At 42.6% G+C, this 20020-nt stretch overlaps 1 protein-coding gene across 6 annotated transcripts in view; it reads left to right on the forward strand.

Moving 5' to 3' along the window:
- Positions 1–20020, forward strand: part of LOC137378698 (granule associated Rac and RHOG effector protein 1-like) — a 193619-nt gene that overhangs the window by 84348 nt on the left and 89251 nt on the right. Inside the window, exon 1 of one of the 6 annotated variants that reach the window (XM_068049045.1) lies at positions 6147–6294. The exons of the other annotated variants lie outside the window; for them this stretch is intronic. The gene's annotated coding sequence lies outside the window, so the exon portion shown is untranslated. Of the gene's footprint in view, positions 1–6146; positions 6295–20020 lie in introns of those variants that run through there. 6 annotated transcript variants of the gene reach the window in all.

Raw genomic sequence — 20020 nt, forward strand, 5'->3', positions numbered from 1 at the left:
GGAGTGGCTCCATTCTCTAGCACTGCAGCTCAGCCTTGGAACCAATCTATAGCTACAGAGTCAAATCTGCTGGTTGTATATTGCTGCATAACCATTCAGTTAGAGGGCAATTATGAGTGCATGAAAGTAGAGCTAGAAAAAGTGAATTGGCAAAGTAGCTTAAGGGATAGGTCAATAGAGATGCAGTGGCAGACATTTAAGGGGATATTTCAGAATACACAGAATAAATACATTCCAACGAGAGAGAGAAATTTCAAGGGGAGGACCCACCATATAAAATGCAGCAAAGAACAACTGAAAGATTAATGAGGGAAAAATTAGAGTATGAGAGAAAGCGAGCTAGAAATATAAAATCAGATAATAGTTTCTACAGATATATTTAAAAAAAGAAAAGAGTTAACAAAGTGAGTGTTGGTCCTATAGAAAGTGAGTCTGCGGAATTAATAAGGGAAAATAAGGAGATGGCAGATGAATTGAACAGGTATTTTGCATCGGTCTTCACCATAGAGGATACAAGGAACATCCTAGAAATAGCTGTAAATCAGGAAATGGGAGGGAGGAACTCAAGAAAATTACAATCATCGGGGAAGTGGTACTGAGCAAATTGTTGGAGCTGCGGGCTGACAAGTTTCCGGATCCTGTTAGACTTCATCCTAGGGCCTTAAAAGAAGTGGCTAGTGAGATAGTTGATGCGTTGGCTTTAATTTTCCAAAATTCCCTAGATTCGGGGAAGGTTCCATTAGATTGAAAATAGTGAATGTAAGTCCTTTTATATTCAAAAAGGGAGGGAGATAGAAAGCAGGAAACTACAGACCAGTTAGCTTAACATCTGTCATAGGGGCGATGTTAGCTATTATTAAAGACATTATAACAAGGCACTTCGAAAAATTCAAGGTAGTCGGGCAGAGTCAACATGGTTTTGTGAAAGGGAAATCTTGTTTAACCAATTTATTGGAGTTCTTTGAAGAAATAATGTGCTGTGGATAAAAGGGAACCAGTGGATGTATTGTACTTAGGTTTCCAGAAGGCATTTGATAAGGTGCCACATCAAAGATTATTGTGGAAAATAAAAGCTCATGGTGTCGGGGTTAACATTGGCATGGGCAGAAGATTGGCTAGCTAACAGGAAATAGAGAGTAGGCATAAATGGGTCATTTTCTGGTTGGCAAGATGTAATGAGTGGTGTGTCACAGGGCCTCAACTTTTTACAATTTATATAACATGACTCAGATGAGGGGCCTGAAGCTACGGTTGCTAAATTTGCTGATGACACAAGGTAGGTAGGAAAATAAGTTGTGAAGTGGAAATAAGGAGACTACAAAGGGATACAGATAAGTTAAATGAGTGGGCAAAGATCTGGCAAATGGAGTATAATGTGGGAAAATATGAAATTGTCCATTCTGGCAGGAAGAATGAAAAAGAAGCATATTATCTAAACGGTGAGATTGCAGAGCTTTGAAATGCAGAGGGTGTCCTAGTGCATGAATTGCACAAGATTAATTAGTATGCAGGTACAGCAAGTAATTAGGAAAGCTAATGGAATGTTGTTTATTGCGAGGGAGATTGAATACAAAGCTATACAGGGCATTGGTGAGACCACATCTGGAGTACTATGTACAGTATTGGTCTCCTTATTTAAGGAAGGATGTAGATGCGTTGGAAGCAGTTCAGAGAAGGTTTATTAGACACACCTGGAATGGAAAGGTTGGATAGGTGAGGCTTGTATCCGCTGGAGTTTAGAAGAGTAAGAGGTGACTTGATTGAAACATATAAGATCTTGAGGGGTCTTGACAGGGTGGATGTGGAAAGGATATTTCCTCTTGTGGGAGAATCTCGAACTAGGGGTCGCTGTTTAAAAATAAGGGGTCGCCCAATTAAGACAGATGAGAATGTTTTTCTCAGAGGACTGAGAGTCTTTGGAACACTCTTCCTCAAAAGGCTGTGGAAGCAAAGTCTAAATATTTTTAAGACAGAGGTAGATAGATTCTTGATGAGCAAGAGGGTGAAAGGTTATTGAGGCTAGGCGGGAATGTGGAGTTGAGGTTACAATCAGATCAGCCATGATCTTATTGAATGGCGGAACATGCTCGAGGGGCTGAGTGGCCTACTCCTGCTCCTAATTCGTATGTACCTATTGCATCTCCGACCATCCGGCACTCCCTCACTACTGTCCTGGATTGTCAGCAGAGATTGCGTGCAAGTCTCTGGAGTGGGACAGTGAGGCAACTACCTCTGACACCTGAAGTGAGTGTGCTACCCACTGAGCCATAGCTGACATTTTATGGTTTACAGTCTGCCTGAGCTCCAAGTTTATGGAGGGGCAATTGTTCTGAAACCTGATCCTGGTCAGTATTGTGTGACTATCTGTTGGAAGTGCAGTCTGACCAGTGCGTTCATTGGTTGAGAACAGGATTAGGTTAAGCTGTGATGATAAGTGTGGTTGAATATTTTGTTTAAATTAAAACACGGAGTGGAACTGACCCAAAACAAGGAGAACTGGAGAAGGCAGAAGAAAAGGAATGGTGAGAAATGCTCGGCTGATGGCTTAGATCTGTCAGTTGCACATGACCTGTCGTGATGCATTTTGTTTGTGTTTTTTTGGGAATTATGCACTTGTCATGGAAGAGCTAAAAGTCAGTCTAAAAGTAACACGCCCAGAGAAGCACAGGATCCACAGGCAATTTGTACAGCATAGGTTTTCAAACTGGGGCTCCTGGATTTTTGGGGGTAGCATGGTCTGAGATCATTGGATTTCTGTCTGTTTCATCAGTTTCCATTCAGTCTGTTTGTTGACTGACTAGCATGCTATTTCTGTTGCTCTATACTTGTAAAACATTTGTTGCAATGACAGGACTATGTTCACTTGGATAGCTGGCAATCTTTTGGAGGTTGGGACAAGGGTTTGTCAATATTTGCAAGCGAGTTCCTAGGAGTGTGAATATTTGCTGACTTGCTGCTCCACCCCACACGATAGTTTCAGAACACAAGTTCTTGGGTTCAGTTGTAAAACGCAAGTTAAGTATTAATATATATTTTTGTTTGAAAAGAAAATCAGGTCCTTGTGGGGCACTAGCCTTCATTGGTTGTATATTATTCCTTTCAAATACGTCGTGATTCACTGAAACTTAGAGAGGGCTGTCAGGTGAAATTGCAGAAATGAATGTAGAAGGCCTTCATAACTAAATTTCCATGGTATTGAAAGACTCTCATTTATATAGTGCCTTTACACTCTCAGGTGGCACTTTCAGGTGTTGCCACTGTTGTAAGGTAGGGAACACGACAACCAATTTACTCACAAGCTCCTACAAACAGCAATGTGATGATGACCAACTAATCTGTTTTTTAGTGTTGATTGAGGGATAAATATTGCCCATGGCTTTGGGGAAAACTCCCCTGCTCCTCCTCGAAATAATGCCATGGGATCCTTTACTTCCACTTGAGAGGGCAGATGGCCCCTTGGTTTAACGTCTGATCTGAAAGCAGTCACCTCTGACAGTGCAGCACTCGCTCAGCAGTGCTTTGGGTGTGTCAGCTTAGATTGGAGTGGGACATGAACCTACAACATCTCTGGGGCAAGAGTGCCACCCACTCTGCCATGGCTGATAGCTGTGAGCATTGTAGGTAAGTGCTGGGTGAGTTGTAATCTGAAATGTTTCATCAGTTTAAACTCTCCATTGTAACTTTTTTTTTTGATTCTTGGCATCTGGTACTGTCTTTGTTCTCCGCTAATCCCAGTAGCAAAACTTGACTGATAATACTTTGGAAAAGAAAATGGGAAATACTGATGAGCATCAAATTGCAGTTCAGTGTCGCTATTGTCAAGTATGATTGTAGCTGAGTTGCTGATGTATCCTTGTGAGGAATGATGCTTGCAATACAATGGTGGAGGGGAGTGAATATGCAATGCTGCAAATGTTTCAGTACAGATGGCGTGGGTGGATGTGAGCGAGTGAATGAATTTCTGGGTGGTTGAGGTAAGCAATTCGTAAATTCTCTCTGACTCATTCAAAATGTTAATGTCTCTTTTGAGTACCACAGTGTTATTGACATTGTGCTTCTGTTGAATGTTACTTTTAAAAAAAAAAGACTGAACTTAGTTTTAATATATGCGTTGATGGATATCCTTAGCTTTATTCATTTTTCCAAGTCAACTTTTGATGCAGAGTAATACTGCACTTGACAAAGAGGGTGTATGCGTGGAGCTGTTTTTTTTAATAGAAATAGGTGTTCTCTCCAATGAAGTTCCTTTACTGGAGTACGAAAAGTGACTTTTTAGGAAGTGGTTTAAATTAATTTGACATGTCTTATGAAGCAATCTCAACTGTTACTGTAAGCATTATCTGCTTTCTACTAACTTGCTGTAGATTTTTCCTTTTGCCCTCTAATCTGTGTTCTGTGAAATTTCAAATAGATTTACATGAAAAAAAATAAGGAAATGCACAATTTGGAAAGTTGTTCATTAAAGCCCCTTGAAACTGCTGGAATGAGTTCTGCAGAGGGGGGTTTGGTGCAGAGGTCTACTGCTGCCTTGTGCTGCCTGATGTTTTATTGTGTCCGTCAGCAGGCTTCCCTTGTATTACAATGGAACAAAATATGTAAACGAGCAGAGTAGTGGCAGATGAAATGTATTGCAATGCAGACACTTGTACATAAATACACACTCGAAGGAAAATGAGCATGTAGTGTACTCCATGAATGATGTTGAGGTAAGAAGGAAATTGAAGGTGATCTCGACGAGTCTTAGTAAATTTGACCCTCAACATGTCCAACAAATGCAGAACAGCAAATTCACAAAGCCATTGGAATGACTAACTGCATAACCAAACTTGGGGATACCACTCCTGGGAAGTCATGGTCAAATCCTGCAGCCCTCTGGTCAAACTACCTTGACTACTGTTCTCTGGGATCAAAGGGAGATATTTGAAAACTGGAGTTGGTGCAGAGATGAGCCGTGAGAATGATCTTTAATTTCGGATTTCTGATTTATGACCAAAGATGGGAGAAACTTGAGCTTTTATGCGTAGAAAGGAGGCATTTTGAGAGATGATACGCTGTCTAAGAAAGTAAGTGGAATGGAAACCGATATGTGAGAAGATCAAGGAGATGCAGATTCATACTAGTAACAGGTAAACTCAGGGCAGATATTGGGGAGTTACTGTTCAGTCAGTGTTCAGTTTTCTTTTTGTATATTTGGTCTCTGGATGTGGAAAACCTTTGCGTGGCCGCATTTCGCCGATCCCTATGGCCTGAAGAGTGATGGTGAGCTTTCTCTTTGAAACACTGCATTTGCCATATGAAGTAGCAAGTGCTGAGGCTTTTCATTTTCGAAAAGTGTGGACTTCTGAGTCTTTAACAGAATGAAATTATGCGATTTATCCATGTAAGCAGGCTACTCAAGCAAGATAGGTTAAGGAAGACTAGACACGAATATAATTACATGTGTACAGAGCTAGGTGATGCATTTGATGAGGTCAAGCAAGGCAAAGGAGTACACAATAAATGGGAGGATGCTGAGAGTTGAAGAGTTGGGGAGTTCTCACTGCATTCCTGGTCAATTTATATCTCAACCAATATCGCTAAAAACAAATTATTTCATTGTTTGTGGGAACTTGCTGTGTGAAAATTGGCTGCTGCTCACAGGCATCAACTGCACTGGGGCCAATGTCAGGCCACTTAATTCATCCAAGGGCCCCTTGTATCTGCTCCACCACCACCAACACCTCGGGGCAGCTAAGGATGGGCAATAAGTGCAGCCTTGGTTGTGTTGTAGATGCAATAACAAATTTACAAGAAATGTTCAAGTAGGTCTTTGTATACGGAGTGCTGGGGGATGTTTGAGGCATGTGATAATGTGTTATATAAATGTAAGCTCTTATCGCTGATAGCCTGCCTGCGATAGGAATGTTCCGTGTGACTGCTCCAGGCTGCTGAAGTTAGTGTAGTCACATTGTGCACTGATGGACCTGCTTGTGCTTTCAGTGACAGTGTGCACACTCTGGGATTTAGTTGCAAGAACATTGTGTATGTTTGATAGAATTGTACTGTTCGAAGATCAGAAGGCAAGGTTCAGGATGACTCATTGGAATTCCTTTCTACCAGTGTATTTATAGGAGAAATTAGCTTCTAAACAAAGTGGTCACACTGAGTAGCTCAGGCTATTAAGTGGCATGGAATATAAAAGAGGTGCTGTTGTAGGTTTAACTGTGACAGAGGCAATCACTGTTCTGTTCAAGTCAGCCTGGATTTGTTGGGGAGGCAAAGCAAAACTCGGTGACTTCATTCCAAAAAAGATTTGTAAGTTGACTGGGCCTTTTAGAAACTAATTGATCTGTAATGTGTGTTGTGTATTAAGTTCTGTCTTGTTTTAGGACCTCTAAATACAGCAAACGCGAAAGGCAGATTTAAATAGATTATAAAATAGTTAAATCAAAATAGAACAGTAGGATTAGCTGGTCAGTAGACTCCAAGCTCCAGTGGAAATCTTCATTTAAACATCGGACTTTACTATGCATTATACTACTGTTAAAATCTCCATAGAGTTTTTGTGATGTGGGGGTAAATATTGATGGGCCTTTGTTCAGTCAGGTCAGAGCCCAGGTTATTTGGTCTTTCTTTGCCTACTGACATACTGTGGAAAGTTCCTCTCAGTACCCAAGCTCAGCAGGAAAGAAAAGGGTGCTGTTATCCAGGGAAACACCTTGGACCATTCTTGTCTACGTGCATGTGGCCAGTTAAGTGGTCTGTGTTGTTGGAGGCCATTAGGAAGCATGTGATGTTGACTGTCTTGGATGTTTGCTCTTTTCTCCTTCACAGCCCTGCCACTTCACAAATTGTCCTGCCTTGATGTCTTACAATGCTGGTGGTCTCTCTGAGGTGAGAGCCAAGTAACCTAGGTACAGGAATTTAATGTTTAAAAAAAATTGTGCATTGACCGTGGTATCTTGTTTCATTGATGTATCCTTTGAGCTGCACTGAATCCCAGAGATTCCCCTAAAAGATGTTTCTGTATGGTTGATGAAATCAAGCGCTTTGAATATTGTAAGTTTCCGAGTGACTCACTGGAAAACTTTCAAACAGTTGGTGAGTATTTATAGGATTGTTGACCTTTTGAGAAAATTGCAAGCAGAGAACAATCTGCCCTCCAGTGCAAAATTGATCTGATGTGTAAGTCACCTCTTGCAGTTATTTATGCCTGCTTTTACAGTAGGGATATTTTACAGTAGCTCGATCAAAATCAGTGTTTTGCTGCATCAAGAATTTTGTTAGCAGAATTCCTGTTTTACTCAATAAACCCTTTGGAATCGTACCATGCTGAAGGAGCCATTCAGCCCATCATGCTTCTGCCAGTTCTTGGAAAGAACTAATTAGTCCCACTCCCCCACTTTTTGCTCATAGCCCTGCAATTGTATCCTTGTAACAAAACCTTTTTCGTATGTTTTGACAGTCAGTGGCCTGTAAAGTTAATTCTTGATATAGAAGTATATTGCATAGAAATGCTGTGGCGGCGAGAGCAGGTCGAAGGCTGGGGATTCTGCTGCAAGTGACTCACCTCCTGACTCCCCGAAGCCTGTCCACCATCTACGAGGCACAAGTCAGGAGTGTGATGGAATACTTTCCACTGGCCTGGATGCACCAGCAACACGCAAGAAGCTCGACACCATCCAGGTCAAAGCAGCCCGCTTGATTGGCACTCCATCCACTCCCTCCACCGCAGGTGCACAGTGGCAGTAATGTGTACCATCTACAGATGCATTGCCGCAACTCCCCAAGGCTTCTTCAACAGTACCTTCCAAACTTGCAACCTTGACTGCCTAGAAGAAGGCACGTGGGAACACGACCATCTGCAAGTTCCCCTCCAAGTCGCACACAACCCCAACTTGGAACTATCTTGCCTTTCCTTCATCACTGGGTCAAAATCCTGGAACTCCCTCCCTAACACCACAGTGGATGTAACTACACCATCTCGGCTGCAGTGGCTCACCACCATCTTCTCGAGGGCATTTAGGAGTGGGCAATAAATGCTGGTCTTGCCTGTGACACCCACGTCCCATGAATGAATAAAAATAAATTATAACACAGAAATTGACCATTTGGTCCAACTGATCTCTGCTGCATACAAGTCTCCTTCCACCTTGTGTCATCTTACCCCATCAACACATCCTTCTATTCCTTTCTCCCTCATACTTACCTAGTTTCCCCTCAAATGCATCTATGTTGTTCGCCTCAACTACTCCTTATGATGGTGAGTTCCACATCTTTACCATTCTGTAGGTAAAGAAGTTACTCTTGAATTCCTTATTGGATATATTAGAGACTATCTTGTATTTATGACCTGTAGTTTTGGACTCCTTCCTGAGTGGAAATAATCTCTCTATGTCTACCCTATCAAACACCTTCATAATTTTAAAGACCGCTATCAGGTTACCCCTAAACCTTTGCATTTCTAGAGAAAACATCTCCACTCGGTTTAGTCTTTCCTGTTAGTTGTAACCGCTCAGTTCTGGTATCATTCTTGTAAATTATTTTTGTACTACTTTATCCCTTTTGTAATATGAAGACCAGCGCTGTTTAAAATATTCCAAGCATGGTTGAACCTAGGTTCTGTGTAAGTTGAATATAAACTTTGCTGCTTTTGGTTTCTATTGTTCCAGAAGTGAGTCCCAGTGCTTTTTTTAATTGTTAACCTTTGTCACTACTTTTAATGAGTTTGAAAATCTGAGAGTTGATGCCTTGAGAGCAAAACCTTCTGCAGATCCAGTATGCAAGTATAGAAATTCCTCAAGGTATATCTCCCGTTGGTCTGTTATGCATATATTATCCAGTGTAGAACTGAGACTCAGACTTGGAGGATCCTCAGTTTGATCCCTATTCTTGAGTAAGCTGATATTAGCAGGGACATAAACTTGGATTGGTACAGTTTTCACTGCAACCTTCAGCTAGGAAGTTTTTTTTTAAAAAAAGTACCTGGGGTGAAGGACTTCATTTATGTGGAGAGACCAGTGAAACTTAACGCAGTGAAGGCTAAAGGGGGATTTAATAGAGGTGTTCAAAATTGTGAAGGGATTTCATAGAGTGAATAAGCAGAAACTGTTTCCATTGGCAGGAGGTTCATTTACCAGAGGATAGAGATTTAAGGTAATTAGCAAAAGAATCAGGGGGCAATCAGAATTTTTTAACGCAGTGGGTTGTGATCAGAAATGCGCTGCTTGAAAGGGTGGTGGAAGCAGATTTAATTCAAAAGGGAAATTGGATATACACTTAAAAAAATTCAGAGCTATGGGGAAAGAGCAAGGTATTGGAATATTTGGATAGCTCTTTCATAGAACCGGTACAGGCACAATGGGCAGAATGACCTCTTTCTGTGCTGTAAAATTCTATGAATCGGCTACAGTTCTTGCCTCAGCAGTATCCAGTAACAGTGTTTTGGTAATGTTTGTGGGCGAACGTCAGCCGAGGACAGGAATGGGCTAAGTTGTGATGCCCCTTACGGTTAGCAGGTTTGGCCAATTCACTGTTCTTATAAATCTCATCAAAGAACAAAGAAAATTACAGCACAGGAACAGGCCCTTCGGCGCTCCAAGCCTGCGCCGATCCAGATCCGCTCTCTAAACATGTCACCTATCTTCTAAGGGTCTGTATCTCTTTACTTCCTGCCCATTCATGTATCTGTCTAGATACATCTTAAAAGACGCTATCGTGTCTGCGTCTACCACCTCCGCTGGCAACGCGTTCCAGGGACCCACCACCCTCTGCGTAAAGAACTTTCCACGCATATCCCCCCTAAACTTTTCCCCTTTCACTTTGAACTCGTGACCCCTAGTAATTGAATCCCCCACTCTGGGGAAAAAGCTTCTTGCTATCCAACCTGTCTATACCTCTCATGATTTTGTACACCTCAATCAGGTCCCCCCTCAACCTCCGTCTTTCTAATGAAAATAATCCTAATCTACTCAACCTCTCTTCATAGCTAGCGCCCTCCATACCAGGCAACATCCTGGTGAACCTCCTCTGCATCCTCTCCAAAGCATCCACATCTTTTTGGTAATGTGGCGACCAGAACTGCACGCAGTATTCCAAATGTGGCCGAACCAAAGTCCTATACAACTGTAACATGACCTGCCAACTCTTGTACTCAATACCCCGTCCGATGAAGGAAAGCATGCCGTATGCCTTCTTGACCACTCTATTGACCTGCGTTGCCACCTTCAGGGAACAATGGACCTGAACACCCAAATCTCTCTGGACATCAATTTTCCCCAGGACTTTTCCATTTACTGTATAGTTCACTCTTGAATTGGATCTTCCAAAATGCATCACCTCGCATTTGCCCTGATTGAACTCCATCTGCCATTTCTCTGCCCAACTCTCCAGTCTATCTATATTCTGCTGTATTCTCTGACAGTCCCCTTCAGTATCTGCTACTCCACCAATCTTAGTGTCGTCTGCAAACTTGCTAATCAGACCACCTATACTTTCCTCCAAATCATTTATGTCTATCACAAACAACAGTGGTCCCAGCACGGATCCCTGTGGAACACCACTGATCACACGTCTCCATTTTGAGAAACTCCCTTCCACTGCTACTCTCTGTCTCCTGTTGCCCAGCCAGTTCTTTATCCATCTAGCTAGTACACCTTGGACCCCATGCGCCTTCACTTTCTCCATCAGCCTACCATGGGGAACCTTATCAAACGCCTTACTGAAGTCCATGTATATGACATCTACAGCCCTTCCCTCATCAATCAACTTTGTCACTTCCTCAAAGAATTCTATTAAGTTGGTAAGACATGACCTTCCCTGCACAAAACCATGTTGCCTATCACTGATATTCCCATTTGGAAGAAAATGGGCTTAGATCCTATCCCTCAGTATCTTCTCCAGCAGCTTCCCAACCACTGATGTCAGGCTCACCGGTCTATAATTACCTGGATTATCCCTGCTACCCTTCTTAAACAAGGGGACATCATTAGCAATTCTCCAGTCCTCCGGGACCTCACCCGTGTTTAAGGATGCTGCAAAGATATCTGTTAAGGCCCCAGCTATTTCCTCTCTCGCTTCCCACAGTAACCTGGGATAGATTCCATCCGGACCTGGGGACTTGTCCACCTTAATGCCTTTTAGAATACCCAACACTTCCTCCCGCCTTATGCCGACTTAACCTAGAGTAATCAAACATTTGTTCCCAGCCTCAACATCCTTCATGTCCCTCTCCTCGGTGAATACCGATGCAAAGTACTCGTTTAGAATCTCACCCATTTTCTCTGACTCCACGCATAACTTTCCTCCTTTGTCCTTGAGTGGGCCAATCCTTTCTCTCGATACCCTCTTTCTCCTTATATATGAATAAAAGGCTTTGGGATTTTCCTTAACCCTGTTTGCTAAAGATATTTCATGACCCCTTTTAGCCCTCCTAATTGCTCGTTTCAGATTGGTCCTACATTCCCGATATTCTTTCAAAGCTTCGTCTTTCTTCAGCCGCCTAGACCTTATGTATGCTTCCTTTTTCCTCTTAGCTAGTCTCACAATTTCACCTGTCATCCATGGTTCCCTAATCTTGCCATTTCTATCCCTCATTTTCACAGGAACATGTCTCCCCTGCATGCTAATCAACCTCTCTTTAAAAGCCTCCCACATATCATATGTGGATTTACCTTCAAACAGCTGCTCGCAATCTACATTCCCCAGCTCCTGCCGAATTTTGGTATAGTTGGCCTTCCCCCAATTTAGCACTCTTCCTTTAGGACCGCTCTTGTCTTTGTCCATGAGTATTTTAAAACTTACGGAGTTGTGATCACTATTCCCAAAGTAGTCCCCTACTGAAACTTCAACCACCTGTCCGGGCTCATTCCCCAACACCAGGTCCAGTATGGCCCCTTCCCGAGTTGGACTATTTACATACTGCTCTAGAAAACCCTCCTGGATGCTCCTTACGAATTCTGCTCCATCTAGACCTCTAACACTAAGTGAATCCCAGTCAATGTTGGGAAAATTAAAATCTCCTATCACCACCACCCTGTTGCTCCTACATCTTTCCATAATCTGTTTACATATTTGTACCTCTATCTCACGCTCGCTGTTGGGAGGCCTGCAGTACAACCCCAACATTGTTACCGCACCCTTCCTATTTCTGAGTTCTGCCCATATTGCCTCACTGCTCGAGTCCTCCATAGTGCCCTCCTTCAGCACAGCTGTGTATCCTCTTTGACCAGTAATGCAACTCCTCCACCCCTTTTACCTCCCTCTCTATCCCGCCTGAAGCATCGATATCCTGGGATATTTAGTTGCCAATCATGCCCTTCCCTCAATCAAGTCTCAGTAATAGCAATAACATCATACTCCCAGGTACTAATCCAAGCCCTAAGTTCATCTGCCTTACCTACTACACTTCTTGCATTAAAACAAATGCACCTCAGACCACCAGTCCCTTTGCATTCATCATCTGCTCCCTGCCTACTCTTCCCCTTAGTCACGCTGACTTCATTATCTAGTTCCTTACAGGCTTTAGTTACTACTTCCTTACTGTCCACTGACCTCCTCATTTGGTTCCCATCCCCCTGCCACATTAGTTAAACCCTCCCTTATATATGAAGAATGGCCTAATTGAGATATCAGAAAGCACACCTGCCTGTGAAACCTTGTGGGAATGTGAGAAAATTGTAAGGATTGAAATTCTGGCAAGTTGGTAAATTTGCATTAAAGGTGATTGTAAATAGTAAAAGAAATTTCATAATCTGCAAAGGGATATAGATAGGTTAAGTGAGTGGGTAAAAACTTGGCAGATGGAGTTCAATGTGGGAAAGTGTGAGGTCATCCACTTTGGTAGGAAAAATAAAAAGACAGATTATTATTTAGATGGAGAAAGACTGCAAAATACTGCAGTACAGAGAGATCTGGGTGTTCTTGTACATGAAACACAAAAAGTTAGCATGCAGGTGCAGCAAGTAATTAGGAAGGTAAATGGAATTTTGGCCTTTATTGCTAGGGGGTTAGAGTTTAAAAATAGGGAAGTCTTGTTACAACTGTACAGGGTGTTGGTGAGGCCACACCTGGAGTACTGCGTACAGTTTTGGTCCCCATATTTAAGGAAGGATAAACTAGCATTGGAGGCAGTTCAGAAAAGGTTCACTAGGCTGATTCCTGGGATGAAGGGGTTGTCTTATCAAGAATGACTAAACAGGTTAGGCCTTTATTCATTGGAGTTTAGAAGAATGAGAGGTGATCTGATTGAAGCATAAAAGATTTTAAGGGGGCTTGACAGGGTAGATGTTGAGAAGATGTTTCCACTGGTGGGGAAATCTCAAACTAGGGGACATAGTTACAGAACAAGGGGGCAGACATTTAAAACTGAGATGCGAAGGTATTCTCTCAGAGGGTGATGAATCTTTGCAATTCTCTACCTCAGAGGGTTGTGGAGGCTAGGTCACTAAATGTATTTAAGGAGGAGGTAGATAGATTTTTGAAATCTCGGGGAATCGAGGGTTATGCGGAGCAGGCCCGAAAGAGGAGTTGAGGTCTGGAATCAGCCATGATCTTATTGAATGACGGGCAGGCTTGAGGGGCTGAATGGCCTACTCCTGCTCCTATTTCTTATGTTCTTATAACCTCAGGATGCCCCAAGGTGCTTTACAGCCAATTAAATACTTTTTGAAGTGCAGTAACTTTTGTAATGTAGGAAATGCAGCTGCCAATTTCTGCATAGCAAACTCCCACAAACAGCAATGCGATGATGAGCAGATAATCTGTTGTAACATGGACAGAAAATGAAATGAATTATTTCACAGCTTTGTACGTTCACTTGCAGAATATTGATTTTTTTAAAAAGAAATTTACGTTTAATTCTTCTCTGCAATTTGAGAGTTCTTGAATTATACTGTACAGTGAGAGTACAGATTCTGTCTTAGTTTACAACAACAACTTACACCTATCTCCCCTATGCTTGCTGACCTACATTGGTTCCCAGTCTGGCAACACCTCGATTTTAACATTCTCATCCTTGTTTTCAAATCGCTCTATGACTTTGCTCCTCCCTATCTCTGTAATCTCCTCCAGCCCCACAACCCTCTGAGACATCTGCATTCCTCTAATTGTTAAAATCATGCCACCTCGTTCATATGCAAATGGGGATGGGCCTACTTTTAATTTTAAGCATCGTCTATTTTGGATTTGCACTATCCAGGGATTTTCTATTGATCTGTGCTCAGCTTTTTTGCAGCCAGGAGTAGGGACAGGAGAAATTATACTTAATTGCACAGCTGCACTGTCGAAGCTCAGGAGCGGCGGTGTAACCAGAATTTTCTGTAACTGCAGGAAATATTCTGGTTGCCCAAAGCCAGTGCAGTTCCTGTCCACTGCAGTAAGGGCCACCTAATGTGGTCTGTCGCACAATCATCATCATTCACTTACATTCTGTAGGACATTGAGCATAATGTCAAGTTCCCTTCATCCTTTCCCCAGCATTGAGAAATTTGCATATGTGAGGCCGTTTGCCAAGTGCTGGAGCCTATTTAGCTCCTTGTCAGAGTTGGAATTTAATTTGAGGTTAAAACCCCTGTCCAATCAAAAACCAAGACTGCATCCCAGCTGTTTATAACATTTCCCCCCCCTTTCTGTCTCCTGGCGCATGGCCTCCCCCACTCTCTTTCCCCCCCCCCCCCCCCCCACCCTCCCCAAACAAAACACGCTGGGGGTTAAAAAGAAGGGGCTTTCTCCATTATGAACCATGACCTCATTCCCTTGAGCTGCTGAATTTTAAGTGTGGCCTAACTGCTACAGCCTGTAGTTACACTATTGGGTGGTTGGCTATGAGATTAACACTCTTTGTGCGGCTCAGGTCATTTGGGGGTGTGTGTGTGAGAAAGAGAGGCTGTCTGTGCCTGTATTGGCTGGACAATACCCAGCTCAGTGTTGTCACTGTGACAAAGAAAGAACATGTGTTATATCATGCAGCGCATCCCATACAATGGAATTGCCCTGAAGTAGAGACACTTCTCTAGGGAGGCATTTTTACACGTTTGTCAGTGAAATGGTTCAGGATGAAAATATGTTAACTAGGACACCGGGGAAATTTGCTGCACTTTCTGTAATTGTGCCATGGGATCTTTAATGTCCACTTATACCACAAGAAAAGGCAGTCAGGATCTCCATTTAGCACATCATTCAAAGGGCAGCATCTTCGACAAAGTGCTGCCCCCCAGGACTGCATTTAAGCACCAGCCTTTCATGTGGAGCCTCTGACTCTGGTGAGCGTGCTACTGACTTAGGATATTGGCGCCCTTTGTTTTCGGAAAAGTGACATTTAAATTAACATGCTTTAATATTGCGTTTTGTGCTTGTGTAATTTTCTTAATCCATTGTCTCCACTGCTCCCACTATTATACATTTCAAACTGTTCTCAGTGCTCAACAGTTCGTAATGCTCTATCCAGGCAAACCCAAGACTAAGAACAGTCTATAATTGTTCTCCAGTTTATTTTTATAGCAGTTGAAATTGACAAAGTATGAAAATGTCATAGGCCTTCCATTATGCTAACACCTATCTCTCAAACAACTACTAAAACAGTTGTCAAATAAAAACAAAGTGCTGGAAATACTCAGCGGGTTAGGCAACATCTGTGGAGAGAGAAACAGAGTTAACGTTTCTAGTCTGTGACCTTTCATCAAAGCATTTCTAGCACTTCCTGTTTTTATTTCAGATTTCCAGCATCTGCAGTATTTTGCTTTTAAATAAAATAGTTGATCTGGTTATTTGTCTCATTGCTGTTTGTGGGACCTTGATGTTTGCAAATTGGCTGCTGTATTTCTTTTATCACAGCAGTGACCACACTTCAAAAGATCTGCTCATTTGTTGTAAAGTGCTTTGGGACGTCCTTAGTTTGTAACCAGTTAAAATGAAGTAAAGTCAAAGTACGCTGCAAGTGAAGTTTCAGTACTTGCCCCAGCTATTCCTTCTGAGACTAAATTACACCCTCAGTTGACCAACTTCACGCTGTTCTGGTGTTACAAAACCGGGGTATATGTTCGCTGACATTAACAATAGTGCAGCAGTAAGGAAAGCTCATAGTCTTGAGAGGTATAGCCTAAGCATAAGTTCCTGAAGGTGACCATGAGGCTGTATAAAGCTCTGGGGTACTGTATACAGTTCTAATATCTGTCTGCACCAAGGATATGCAGCAATTCGAGATGCTACAGGAAATGTTACAAGAAAGCTAAAGAGAAGTTGAGAGCTTGTGATTGTTTACTGTGGAGGAGAGGAAGCTCAGAAGACAAGATTCTAAACATTGAATCATAATGTGACCAAGTTTGCCACAAACAGACTACACAAAAAGGACATAACTTGCATTTATATAGTGCCTTTTGTGACCTTAAGATGTCCTAAAGTGCTTTACAGACAATGAAGTACTTTTTAAGTGTAGTCACTGTTGTGAGGTAGGAAATGCAGCAGCCAAATTGTACACGGCAAGCTCCCACAAACAGCAATATGATAATGAACAGATAATCTGATTTTTGGTCATGTTGGCTGAGGGATAAATGTTGGCAGGATCTTGGAGACATTTCCCCTGCTCTTGTGCAGTGGGATCCTTTATGCCCACCGGAGAGGGTAGATGGGACCTCAGTTTAACATTTAATCTAAAAGGAAGCCCCTCTGATGGTGTGGTCACAGGCCCAAGTTTGGAATGAGGGTGCACAGACAATTAAGATTTCATTACTTTATACAGAAGGTAGTGAAACTGTTCCCTCAGGTAGCTTGGTCATGGAATGTTGTGTGGGAAAATAGGACAGTTATTTGACAGCAGACAGTTGGGAGGGATTAGTTTTTGGGATCACAACAAAGAACAAAGAACGGTACAGCACAGGAACAGGCCATTCGGCCCTCCAAGCCTGCGCCGATCTTGATGCCTGCCGAAACTAACACCTTCTGCACTTCTGGGGCCCATATCCCTCTATTCCCTTCCTATTCATATATTTGTCAAGATGTCTCTTAAACGTCACTATCGTACCTGCTTCCGCCACCTCCCCTGGCAGCGTTCCAGGCACTCACCACCCTCTGTGTAAAAAAAAAAAAACTTGCCTCGCACATCCCCTCTAAACTTTGCCCCTCGCACCTTACCTGAACTGCGGCATTTTCTGGTCATGTTTCTTATGTTACTATAATTCTTGGAAAATGTTGCAACAGCGTAGGAAGTTAATGACTGGTGTTAGTATAAGAAGGTGTGTTTGAGATAGGTCAGGCTTGATTGTGTTGGCGGGCAGAGCAGATGCAAAGGGTAGAATGGCCTACTCCTAATATTTCTTTTATTCTCTATGTTTCATATGTTCCTAAGTTACCTGAGTGTCACTTGGGTGTGTGTTGTGATAGAAAATACCATGATTACTTCATTGGCTGTAAAGCACTTTGGGAAGTTTTAAGATCGTGAAAGGGACTGTAGAAATGCAAGTCTTCCTTTTCTTTTGGTCTAGTTCACCATCACCAGCAGCGTAAGGACTGATCTGTGTTCTGTAGTTCTGTCAGCCTGTCTGTATTAAACTCTGAATACCAGTGAAAATGTAATTAAATAAAAACTTGTAATGGTGTAATGTTAATTTTTCAAGACTTCGGTCTTGGATATTGCCACACAGTCTGCGTCGCACTCATACTCTCTTGACAGTTCTAACATTTTTTCTGAAATGGAATTGTGCCCATTAGAGAGAGATGGACGAGGGAAAATTAAGGACTTGGCTATCTCATCTGTTTACAGGAAGTACTTCCCAGCTCGATTTACCTAGTGGGTAAAGGTACTGGCTGGTGCGCAGCTGAGCCATGCAGTCCTGCAGGTTTGATCCCCAGTCTGTGCTTAGTTGACCAGTCTCAGTTGGGACAGTAACTGGGAATCTACAATTGGCAATCTCTTGGCCTTGGAATGGACTCTTGATTACTATCTGGTTTTAGTCACTGACAACTTCCCGTGTGTATGTCCGGTCAGGACAGGAGCCACCTTGGCTATAATAGTCTTTGAGATGCCTTTGATTATCAGCGCCTCCCAAACCTGTGACCATCACCATCTAGAAGGACAAGGGCAGCAAGTGCATGGGAAGACCACCACCTGAAAGTTTCCCTCCAAGTTATGCGCACTAGCCTGACTTTGACATTTTATGGTCGCTAGGTCAAACTCCTAGAACTCCCTGACGAACAGCACTGTGGGTGTAACTTCGCATGGACTGCAGCGGTGCAAGAAGAAGGCCCACCACCACCTTCTCAAAGGCAGTTGGGGATGATGAATAATTGCAGGCCTTCCCAGCGATACCCATATATAGAGAATGAAAAAAACACCCAAGAAGATTGGCCATTTTGGCAAGGTATCAGAAGGCAGTGAGGCTCATAGAACTGCATCGCAGGAGAGGACGGGAAAAGTGTTGAAATAACAAAGTACTGGGAAAAGTATTCAAATTCTGGGTGCCAAAATAGGGGAGCTATCTACATGGCATCCCTGCTAAAGATGGAAGGCTAAAACTTCGGTTACATCACAGCCTGGATCTCGGGAGAGTGAACTCTAACTGAGCTCTCTTGCATTTATTTAGTAATGTGCAGCTAATCTTCCTACTATCTGGCTGGAAGAGGGTGGTGGTGGGGGGCCTAAAATTCACTGCTTGTACAGGGCTGATTATGACATTCTGACTGGTGAGTAGCAATACCAGTAGTCAGTCATGGTGCCTCCCATTCAAGCGTTCTACTGCATCATAAGAACATAGGAACAGGAGTGGGTCATTTAGCCCTTCTAGCCTGTTCCTCCATTCAGTGAGATTATGGATGATCTGTACGTCAATCTTATTTACCCGGCACTGCTCCATAACACTTAGATCATCATAGTGAGGAGCACCACACATAGGAACAGGAGTAGGCAATTTAGCCCCTCATGTTTGATCTGTGATCCATAATGTCTTGGCCCCAAATCTGTTAACACCTTTGGTAAGCAGAAATCTATTTATCTCAGATTTAAAATTCACAATTGATCTCAAATCAATTGCTGATTGTGGAAGAAAGTTCCAAACTTCTAACATCCTTTGTGTGAAGTGTTTCCTAACTTCACTCCTGAAAGGCCTCATTAAACGTTTAGGCTAAGCCCCTGGTCCTAGACCCCCCCCCCCCCCCCCAAAGAGCAGAATAGTTTTTTACATGCGAATTAGGAGCAGGAATAGGCCACTCGTCCCCTCGAGCCTGCTCCGCCATTCAGTAAGATCATGTCTGATCTGATTGTAACCTCGACTCCACATTCCTGCCTACCCTTGATAACGTTTCGCCCCCTTGCTTATCAAGAATCTATCTACCTTCTTAAAAATATTTAAAGACTCTGCTTTCACTGCCTTTTGAGGAATAGAGTTCCAAAGACTCTCAACCCTCGTAGAGAAAGAATTTCTCCTCATCTTTGTCTTTTCTCTACTTTATCAGTTCCCCTTAATAGCTTGGAAATTTTGGTCAAACCACTCCTTGTCATTATAAATTTCAGGGAATGCAATCCTAGTTTGTGTAATCTCTTCTCATAATTAATCTCTCAACATTATGGGGTACGGTTGTAGTCATTATGTTACTGAAAAAATAATCCAGAGGCCTGGACTAATGAGCTGGACGCACAAGTTTGCATCTCACCAAGTCACCTGGGGAATTTAAATGAAGTTAAATAAATCTGAAATTAAAAAGGTAGCATCAGTAATAATCCTGTAACTACCAGATTGTTGTAAGTCCCATCTAGTTCACTGTCCTGTAGGGAAGGAACTCTGCCGTCCTTACCTGGTCTGGTCTATATGTGACTCCAGACCCATAGCCACCTTATAGACCTCTGAAATGGCCAAGCAAGTCACTCTGCATTCAAGTAGGAGGCTCAGCTCCATGGTAGTTAGGGATGGGCAGTAAATGTTGGCCTTGCCAGCGATGCTTACATCCCATCAATGAATTAAAAAAACAGCTTGGAATCCCAAGTGTTCACTAGCTCCAAAAAGACTGCTAGCATATATACATATATATGTGGGGGTCACAGAAGCGACCCCAG

Source organism: Heterodontus francisci, chromosome 17 (assembly GCF_036365525.1).
Source record: "Heterodontus francisci isolate sHetFra1 chromosome 17, sHetFra1.hap1, whole genome shotgun sequence".
In the NCBI taxonomy this organism is placed as follows: Eukaryota; Metazoa; Chordata; class Chondrichthyes; order Heterodontiformes; family Heterodontidae; genus Heterodontus; species Heterodontus francisci.